This window comes from Ursus arctos, unplaced genomic scaffold (assembly GCF_023065955.2).
Source record: "Ursus arctos isolate Adak ecotype North America unplaced genomic scaffold, UrsArc2.0 scaffold_12, whole genome shotgun sequence".
Lineage (NCBI taxonomy): Eukaryota > Metazoa > Chordata > Mammalia > Carnivora > Ursidae > Ursus > Ursus arctos.
Window position 1 is genome coordinate 31,228,465 of NW_026622786.1, and position 10,029 is coordinate 31,238,493.

The 10,029-nt window shown below is 39.1% G+C and overlaps 1 long non-coding RNA gene across 1 annotated transcript in view; it reads left to right on the plus strand.

The window, feature by feature from the left end:
• LOC113254423 (uncharacterized) overlaps positions 1-4,974 on the plus strand; it is a 46,873-nt gene extending 41,899 nt beyond the window's left edge. Inside the window, exon 6 of the long non-coding RNA XR_003315789.3 lies at positions 4,780-4,974. This is a non-coding gene — a long non-coding RNA (uncharacterized LOC113254423). The remainder of the gene's footprint in view (positions 1-4,779) is intronic.
• The last annotated feature ends 5,055 nt before the right edge of the window (positions 4,975-10,029 follow it).

Below are 10,029 nucleotides of genomic sequence, written 5' to 3' on the forward strand. Positions count from 1 at the left end.
GATAGAGATGTAAGAAGGGGAAAAGCTAAATACCATATGCAAATTTTGTATATCCTTGAACTTTACAGATGAGGAAACCAAGGCTAAGGCCACGTGCCAACTTTTATTTTTTTTACTGCTTAGGGCATCTCTTTCAACAAATAAAAATGTGTTACAATATGAAATTATTTCATTGAGTATTTATTTATTTTAAAATATACATGATCTCCGTTAGAGTTTCATAGACTTAGGGCCTCTTGTTATATACTCACAAGGCACTCATACTTTCCTTCTTAGCATTAATCACAATTGTAATTAATTAACACATAAATAATTGCTCATTTAACTTTGATGTCCCTAACCAGAAAATTCCACAAGGGTAAAGAATGTGACTGTGGTTTTCGCTACAATATCCCCAGTGTATCTGGTACCTAGTAGGTGCTCATATATTTATTGAACAATATAAATGAATGATTGAGTAAAATATTTTTTGTTACTAAGAGTAAAACAGTGTTTTGCTCTAAATTGATGAACGTTAAAGTAGCTTTAGGTGCACAGCAAAATGAGTGGAAAGCGCAAAGAGTTCCCATATATCCCCTGTCCCCACACCTACACGATATCCTCCACCATAGACTAAAATGGTGTTTTACCTAGAGTGAAACAGTTCTGTCTTGGCTGCTAGTCTAACTTATCTCAAATAAAGCAGGAGAATAGCAAAGAAGCCCCCCAAATAGTGACTTAAATAAAATAGAAGTTTGTTTTTCTCTCAAAGGACAGTCTGGCTGATTTAGGCTGGAGGGGAAGCACTGCTCCATGAAGCCGGGGTGACATATGGCTTCCAAGGCTGCTCAAGTTGTCATCATTTCCAGCTGGTAGGGATGGTGATGAGCCAAAATCCAGCATGTGGAGCCCCTCTTAAGCTGGAGATGACACAGAAGTTGCACACATCTCTTTCTCTCACATCCCATTATCCTAAACTTCAGGCCTGTAGTCACTTCTTGCTGCCAAGGAGGCTGGGAAATGTAATTGCTTACTGGGTGGTCATGTGCCCAGAAATATGGAAAAGATGGATTTTGAAGGACAGCTAGTAGGCTGACACACCCCGGGATGAGGAATGTTTATTATAATAGACAACCCAATGAAACCTAAGAAAGAGGAACTAAAGCTGTAAAGCTTTAATCTTCAAATATCTCAATAGGCTCTTCTCACCAATATAAAGCCACCTTATTGGTTACGGAAGTACAAGTCATGCAAGAAAGGAGTGGTGTGACAACAAGAGAAAGCTGGGCATAAGATTAACAGCAATGTGAGGAACTGGTGCTTGGCTTATCATTTATTCTTTGAGTCATCCCTTTCCTTTTCCAATAAAGAAAATGCTATTATAGGGGCGCCTGGGTAGCGCAGTCGTTGGGCGTCTGCCTTCGGCTCAGGGCGTGATCCTGGCGTTCCGGGATCGAGTCCCACATCGGGCTCCTCCGCTGGGAGCCTGCTTCTTCCTCTCCCACTCCCCTGCTGTGTTCCCTCTCTCGCTGGCTGTCATATAAATAAATAAAATCTTTAAAAAAAATTAAAAAAAAGAAAAAAAAAGAAAATGCTATTATAGGTAGCCTCTACTGTGGGATCCAGTGACTTCAGCCTCTTGGTAGTCATATCCTTGGCAGTCCCCTCCCCTCTAGTGTGGGCTGGATTTGTTGACTTGCTTCTAAGAAATAGAATCTGTCACCAGATTAGGCTTTCATCTTGGGACCCCTGTCTCACTCTCACTCGCTTGCTCTGCGGGAAGCCAGCTGCCAGATGTGAGCTGCTATAGAGAGAGAGGCCCATGTGTCAAGGACCTCCAGGCAACAGTGAGAAACCGAGGCCTCCATTCCATAGTCTGTGAGAAACCAAACCCTGCTGACGACCACATAAGCAAGCATGGAAGCAGATTCCCTGCAGAGTAACCCTCCATATGAAACCACAGCACTGGTCCTCGTAGACACCTTGAGTCACCAGCACCTAACTAAACTACACCAGATTCTGGATCCACAGAAACTGGGAATAATAAATGCTTACGGACTGAAGCCATTAAGTTTAGGGGTACTTAAATGACTGATAAGAGTAGATGGTTGACTCATTTCAGCACCATGTACCTAAGATAAATACCAATCACTAGAATATAGATTCTAATGGTCCTATTATTTTCTAACTAACCTAGACTATAATTTAATCCACTGGTTTCTAAAGTCTGGTCTTGGAACACCTTAGGGGTCCCCAAGACTCTTTTAGGGGAATCATGAAATCAAAACTCTTTTTCTTTTTTTTTTTTTTTTACAATACTACTGAAATACTTTTGGCCTATTTCATTCATTCTGTCATGTGTGTACAGTGGAGTTTTCATAAGACTGCATGCTATGGGTTAATATCATTCTTTTGACAATTTATGGAATGTACACTTATGTAATCTTGTGTTTTCTGGAATGTTCTAAGGTAGTTAAATTTAGGATATTAGTACATTTTCTGAGATTTTTTCTGAGATTAACTCAGTTGTTCTCAGTACTTCTGTGCTTTAAGTAGTTATCTTCAATTATATATCTGGTGTAGTCTCTGTCACCTCAGTATTGTCCAATGAATTGTTATTTTGAAATTGTCAAGTTTTCATTGCATCTATGTAGAAACACAACAAAAAGCACACTTCTGTTGTCTTGTTTTGCAGTGATATTTTAGAATTTTCTCAGTTTTAATTTTTGATACAGTTGGTGTTTGATAGCTATAATCCCATAAACAACATCTCTTTAGACTCTCAGTGATTTTTTAAGAGTGTAAAACAAAAAGTTTGAAAATTGACAAATGTGATTGAACCCCTATCCATGTTCAGCATTGTGCTGGGTATGATGAGGGACATTAAAGTGTATATATAGCCTTTTCCCTTCAGTTGCTTAAAATCTAATTGTGCAGAGAAGCCTCACTTGTTTTCTGAGATATATACTGCAACGCTCAGTGTTGTAGTAGGGACCATACATGCAATAGAAGTACATGGAAGGAGAAGTTGGGACGGGGGCAAAGTCAGTGGGGAATGACCAGTGCCAGAAGAAAGGCCTTTCAGGGGTGCCTGGGTGACGCAGTCGTTAAGCGTCTGGCTTCGGCTCAGGGTGTGATCCCAGCATTCTGGGATCGAGCCCCACATCAGGCTCCTCCGCTAAGAGCCTGCTTCTTCCTCTCCCACTCCCCCTGCTTGTGTTCCCTCTCTCTCTGGCTGCCTTTCTCTGTCAAATAAATAAATAAAATCTTTTAAAAAAAAGAAGAAGAAGAAAGGCCTTTCAGTCCTCCTGGTGAGAACTTTCATGAAAACAAAGAGAACATTTGTAGAGAAGACAGTGGGAAAGTCTGTCATTGGGGGGGCGCCAGAAAAGTAAAGCTAAAAAGAGTCCAGCAGCTCTCAGCCACTGGCAAACTTTGATTTGGGGAACTTCTGTGGGAGCTCCGTCTGCCAATTACATTCTGCTTGCATCGATGGCCTGTTGGCATTACCCTCAAATGGCAGGCATGGTTCTGACCTACACTTCCCTTCAGGAGGAAACTTGGAATCTTATGTCCTGTAAACTCAACTTCATCATACTGAAATCCATACTCAGAATTTTGAGACTGTTGCCCATGTTAGGTATGTGTTAGGCACAAGGTGTTTTTCTATTTGAGGGCTATTGTGGCACTTATTTTGGTGAAAAGACAAAGAAAAGGGCAGGGGGATTTAACTGCTTTGGGCAAAAGATGCCACTGCTTCTTTTTGGCCAGTAAGAATTAGAGAATTCGGGCTGTAGTCTACCATCCACAAGCATGGGATCTTCCATTAGCTTCAGCTCTTTGACTCTCTGTTCTACCATCTATAGAAGGGAGATGTTTGCCCTGCATACCTCACAATGCAATCAGAATGATCATAGGAGAGAATTTGTGTGGAGGAGAAAGGGAAGCCATATCTAAATTTCTAATTTTAGTAATCCTAATGAGAAAGCTAACATGTATTAAGTACTTACTTCATGCTAAGCACTGTTTTAAGCACTTTCCTCACATTATGTTGATTACTAAGTACATCTGATCTTATTACACTGTAACATAATATTGAAAGCTTCATTGAGATCAGTAGATTCATGGCATACAACACAGTATGTCATAACAGCAAATTCTTAAAAAAAAAAACACCACGAAACAAGAACTCCTGTTTATTGGAAATTTCTTTAATTCTTAGACTGTGAGAAACAGAAAGGAGAGTTTGTCCTAAAATCTGTGCCCTTCTCTAGAAAATGTAGGTATCCAGAGTGTAGTTTATAAATTACAGTAAAACCTTCCTTAATAGAGAAGCAAAATTTTGCCAGAAACTTTATAACCAGACAGGTTCATTCTAAGATATCAAAAAGGGGGATGTGATGTCTTCAAAAACAATAATTCTTGATCAGTAGCTTCAAAGACGCTCCAAACAAAAAAGATGTGTGTGGAAGTCTTGGAGCAGAAGGTGAGTGAAAAGACAACCTTCAGGCAAAAAAGGCCCAGGGGCACGCGACCTGGGTTAAGGTATAGATAGGCTCCCTGTGCTAGACTCAGTCAGACCTCCACAGAGGGGAGGGAAGCTTCCTAGCAGTACTACCCTTTGGGGCTCCACAGATCATAAACACACGCAAAAACGTGTGTATTAAAGGCCACACAGATGTGTCTGTCACCCAGGATTGGTGATTAGCATTGACACAGGGTGACCCACTGTAGTGACTTAACACAGTTCAAGACCCAGGAGACTGTCTCTTCATCTCTTGCCCTTTGTCCCTTAAACAGCTTCTGAAGCCACAAGGATCTGTGGACTGTGCTACCATCCATGCAGGAACCAGACGGTGCCCTGGAGTGCAGGGAGAATTGGACTGGCAGAAGCACTTAGGTAAGAGAAAAGACAAATGAACTTGTCAAATTCTTCCTCTCACGCAGTATGAATGTTATAGATTTTTGCATAATAAAGTATCATTTCCCAAGAGCACCAAGCATCCATCTTCTTGCTTCTCTCTGTTCCAGCTTGGTTCCAGGTACTCAGGAACTGATGCAGTATTGACTGTTGCATAGAGTAGGAAAGGAACATTTAGCAACAATTCATATCACTCCTAAAATTGTATTTGTTAGTCTAGATGTAACCTCTAGGGCACATGGTACCTATTCTTTACATTGGTAACTAGATGGCCTCTGAATGCTAGAATTGCAAATGGTTCTGCTTTTATGAAAATGTTTAATAAGATAATTAAAAATCTTCTAAAATTAAAATTAAGCTCTATTTAAATAATATAAAAGTTTGGTTAAAAATGAGAGATCATTCATGTATAAATGAGTCTCAATAATTTCTAATTTTAATGGAGACTATGTTTCTGGCCATCATAGATGAGAATATAGTCTTAACTGAAGAAAGATTTGAATAAGTTAAGTAGTGCCCTACTAATTTTCCTTTATAATAACCCAATTAGAAAATATAAAATAAGAATGTAATACTGTATATACCTAGATATTCCTTTAAAAGACATTCCTTTAAAAAAAGATATTCCTTTAACATGGTCATGTTAACAATGAAAGCAGTGCATTTGATATTAAAATAGTTTATGATTTTTCTGCAAAAGTGCTACATTGTTACATGCAACTGCATTACGGTTTTTTGAGCATATGTAAAATTCATACGTAAAGTTCATTTTCTAATTCAAGTGTTGGTTTAAGACTTTTATTGACAATTCCCATTGCTCCTGCCTTAGGAGAGTGAAGTTTCTCCAAACTGAAATGAAATAAAATATATATATTACATATATGAGCTACAGTGACTGAAGAAATACTGGTTAATTTGTCATTGCTGTCAATAGAACACGTGAAAATCTTGGTTATACCAATATAATTAGTAATTTTGCTAAAATGAAGGCATAAATTAATTTTATGTAACAAATATATAATAATGAATTGTGTATGTCTTTGTTACTCATCCAAGTATCACCAGCTCATCAACAGAATACCCAGACATGCACAATAATAATTAATTCAGTCATCTTTGATACTTTGCTGTCAGTTATATAAAAAATAGTTTTACACACATTTTCTCAATTTTGTCATTATGAATATTTATTTGTCAAGGTAAGAAGATAGAACATATTTTATTTAGCAGTTTTTAGCTTTATTTATAACTTCTTAATATTTAGGCTTATGATCTATAGCCTTCCATTTATTCTCTTGCCTTGGGCCCAACCAAAGTTGAAGTGGGTCAGCAACCTGGAGGGGAAGTAGGTATCAACCCCTGGCCCCACCCTCCCCTGCCTAGTTGACCTAAAGGATGAAACCAGAGAGCCCCTTCGGTGTAGCCCCTTAGGGCCAAGTGAGGGTTCTACACACCTTCCCCTTTCTCATACTTAGCAGGAGACACCCACACATCCCTCCCCACATGGTTCCAATGTCCAACAATCTTCAACAAGAGGATAAACCTCTACAGTAACATTTAAAAATGCAAACGTGCAACTAAGGTGACACTATAGTGTGAACAACTCTTAGGTGGTGTAATTAGTCTTCCATTTATTCATCCTCTGGCGGAAGCATTTGTTAATGAAGAGTGCACTGTTCATATGGGGGCAGTCCTCATCCAATTATTAACATTTGGTTTAGAGAGAAGAGGAAAGGGGAGTTGAGGAATTGAGAGATGTCTTAAGATACATGAAGAATTTTCATGAGAGATTATATTTAATCTGCCCACAGTGACCCAGTAGTTAGTTGTTCCGCTTAAGGGTGCTCAAGGGTGCTCAGCTGAGGGGCAGTGGGGGCTGAAATCCAGTTCTTGCTTTGCTCACCAAACCATATGCCCCAGTGCCAGGCTGAGTCAGCCTTTCGCTCTGACAAAGGTGCTCTGTGGGCCAGCTGGGTCCCTGCCTGCATGACTCCAGATGACAGAATTCGGCCCAAAGAGTGAAAGTTATATGAATGCCAATTTGTAGTTAATGTAAGGAAAAGACGGCTTATATGCTTGACCTCATTTAGTCCTTATAACAACCCTGAAAAGTAGGTACAAGTATTGCCTTCACTTTACAGAAAAGAAAACTGAGACAGAAGTTTTGCAACGTGCCCAATGTTTTTAAGTGGCAAACAGGTTACAAAGCCAGGCTTTTGTGATTAAAAAAAAAAAATCTGTGTTCATTCTATTTTACACTATGATATGCCTTCTAACAATTTGGGCAATTCTTTAATGAAATGGGCTGTTTCTTTCTTTTTTTTTTTTTAAGATTTTATTTATTTGTCAGAGAGAGAGAGAGCACAAGCGGGGACAGCAGCAGGCAGAGGCAGAGGAAGAAGGAGCCTCCCTGCTGAGCAAGGAGCCAATGTGGGACTCAGTCCCAGGACTCTGGGATCAGGACCTGAGCTGAAAGTAGACGCTTTAACTGACTGAGCCACCCAGGCGTCCCATGAAATGGGCTGTTTCCAAAGCAAGCAATTTCCATATTGTTTTAGGTGTTCATGAATAAGTTGAATGCCAACTCAGCAGATATGTCACGAAGTGGACTCACATACCCATAAATAGTTGAATCAGGTAATGCCCATGGAGTCCAGCTTTGGTCGGGAATACAGAAGCTGCTGTGTATTTCAGATATGAAGAGTTTCAATGCAGGGGATTAGAGGTATAACCAACCACTGGAAGAGTTAGGGGAACCAAGATCAGGGAAGCCACCAGCGATGATCTCAGGATGCCGTTCTAAAGCAGGTGATTCAGTAGTGTGCAAATTTTAAGGACCTCTGGAAAGTTCCTGCCCTCTATCTCAGTCTGTAGCACTGATCAAGGTAATTCTTTAGAATCTCACCTGGTAATTCTTTAGAACCTCACATCTACTCATGCATCTAACTGAACTGCATCCTGAGAATTATAGCCTCGCCTCTGCAGCCTTTCAATTCTCATAGGAGTGTCTCTTCATGAAAGAGATGCTGACTCTGGCCATATGGGGAAGGTGTTGGGAGAAATGTAGTTCCTGGCTGGAAGAGGTGGTGGTGAAACTGAGTTGACAACAGACACTCCAGCAAAATCCATAAGCCCTTTCCCACCATAGTGATGTAGGAGTCTATAATGTATACTTACTAATTATCAGAATTTCTCTTATTCTGTAGTGAGTTGGGAGTTAAAAGAGAAGGAAGTTATCAGGTCCTTTCAAGAGCCCTTGTCACTGCAGGAAATACAGCACAGAAAAGGAAAGTTGAAGCAAGCTATATGTAAATTTTCATATGTCATGATTTTGCCTAAGATTTGAGCATTTTCAACTGGTCTGGACCCTAGAAAATCAGGGAGCTGCAAAAGCAGGCCTGCTCATCAGAGTTTAGAAAAATTAGTGTTCACAGAAAGGATTGCGTTCATAGGAAATCTATTCTGAAAGGCAAATTTTAAGAGGCTATGTTTATGTATGGTGAATCATAGAATTTAGAACCTAAACATCATTTGGTCCCAGATACCCCAAACCACCTCTCTGTTCTGGAAATGGGCATCCCTGAGAGTATGGTTGGGAGGTGTGCGTAATAAGTATGCCTTCTACTAAGAATCCTGATAAACTACTGACAGGGAGGAATGGTGGTTAATAGGGCAGTGATGATGGATTTACAAAGCTGTCTCTTAAGAGTTCAGGACCTACCAATAGGGCCCAACATGCTGGTTGGCAACACCTCTAATTTACTGCAACAATCAAGGGAGGTTAAAGGACTAAGTGAAATCACAAGCAAGTTAATGGCAGAGTCCAGATTGGAAATTCAAGTATCTTCACACCCAGCCGGAGTTGTTTTCTATAATAGTATCCTCTACTTCTCATTCTATCATATCTATCTATCTGCCTATCTATTTATCTATCATTTATCTACCTCTCTTTCCTACTATTCTCCCCTCTATCTACCCTTCTATTTTTCTATAAGCATCTAATCACTTAGCTATGTAATCTCTCCTTGCATCCATCCGTGTACGTTCATGAGACTCTATGAAGACACAAGAAGGTATCGATTTCCTTTTCTAAGTTAATGGAAGAAAGGGAGTAGGAAATGGGGGAGCTATTGACTTTTGTTTATTTGTTTTGGCTCCTACCTGAGTAAAGAAAAGCTTTTAGTCCGTAACACAGTATCATAACAATAGCAGGACCTATGAATTTTTCCAATAGGTAATTCTAGGCTGAAGACAATGTATGTGAAAAACAGCCTAGTGTGCTGCAATATTAAAACAGTAGGCTACTATGGTCATAATATGTTAGCTACTGATAATGAGATTACAAACTCCCATCTCCCAGTGTACTCCCTTCTGTGTCCCAGCACTCAATTTTGTTGCTGGGGAGCATCCACTGCTGAAGTGAGAGAACAGGCTTGGTTGGTGTGAGCAAGTCTTTTGCTTACATTTGGTGTAAGAATTCTTGTCGCTTTTTAAGTATCCGTCAAACCACATAGTCTTATATCACCTTAGGAAACAAATCCTTACAATAACTTGCTCAAAGACTCAACCAAAAAAACAATTCTAATCAATGAATTCAGTAAAATTGTGGATAAAAAGTTAACATACAAAAATCAGTAGTGTTTCCATACACTAACAGTGAAATTTCTGGAAACTCATCTGGAAAGAAGTTGATCCCATTTACAATACCATCAAAACAATAAAATACTTAGGAATAAATTTAACTAAGGAGGTAAAAGATCTCTAATCTGAAAACTACAAGACATGAATGAAATAAATTGAAGAAGACAAAAGTAAATGGGAAAGTATCTTACATTCGTGGATTAGAAGAATTAATATTGTTAAAAAATCAATACTACCAAAAGCTATCTATAGATTCAATATAATCAGTATGAAAATTTCAAGGATATTTTTTACAGAAGTAGAAAAAAAACACTCCTAAAATTTATATGGAACCACAAAAGAATTTGAACAGCCAAAGAAATCTTGAGAAAGAAGAGTAAACCAGGAGATATTATACTTCCTGGTTTCAAGCTATACTATAAAGCTATAGTCATCAAAACAGTATGGTACTGACATTAAAAACAGACTAATAGACCCATGGAACAGAA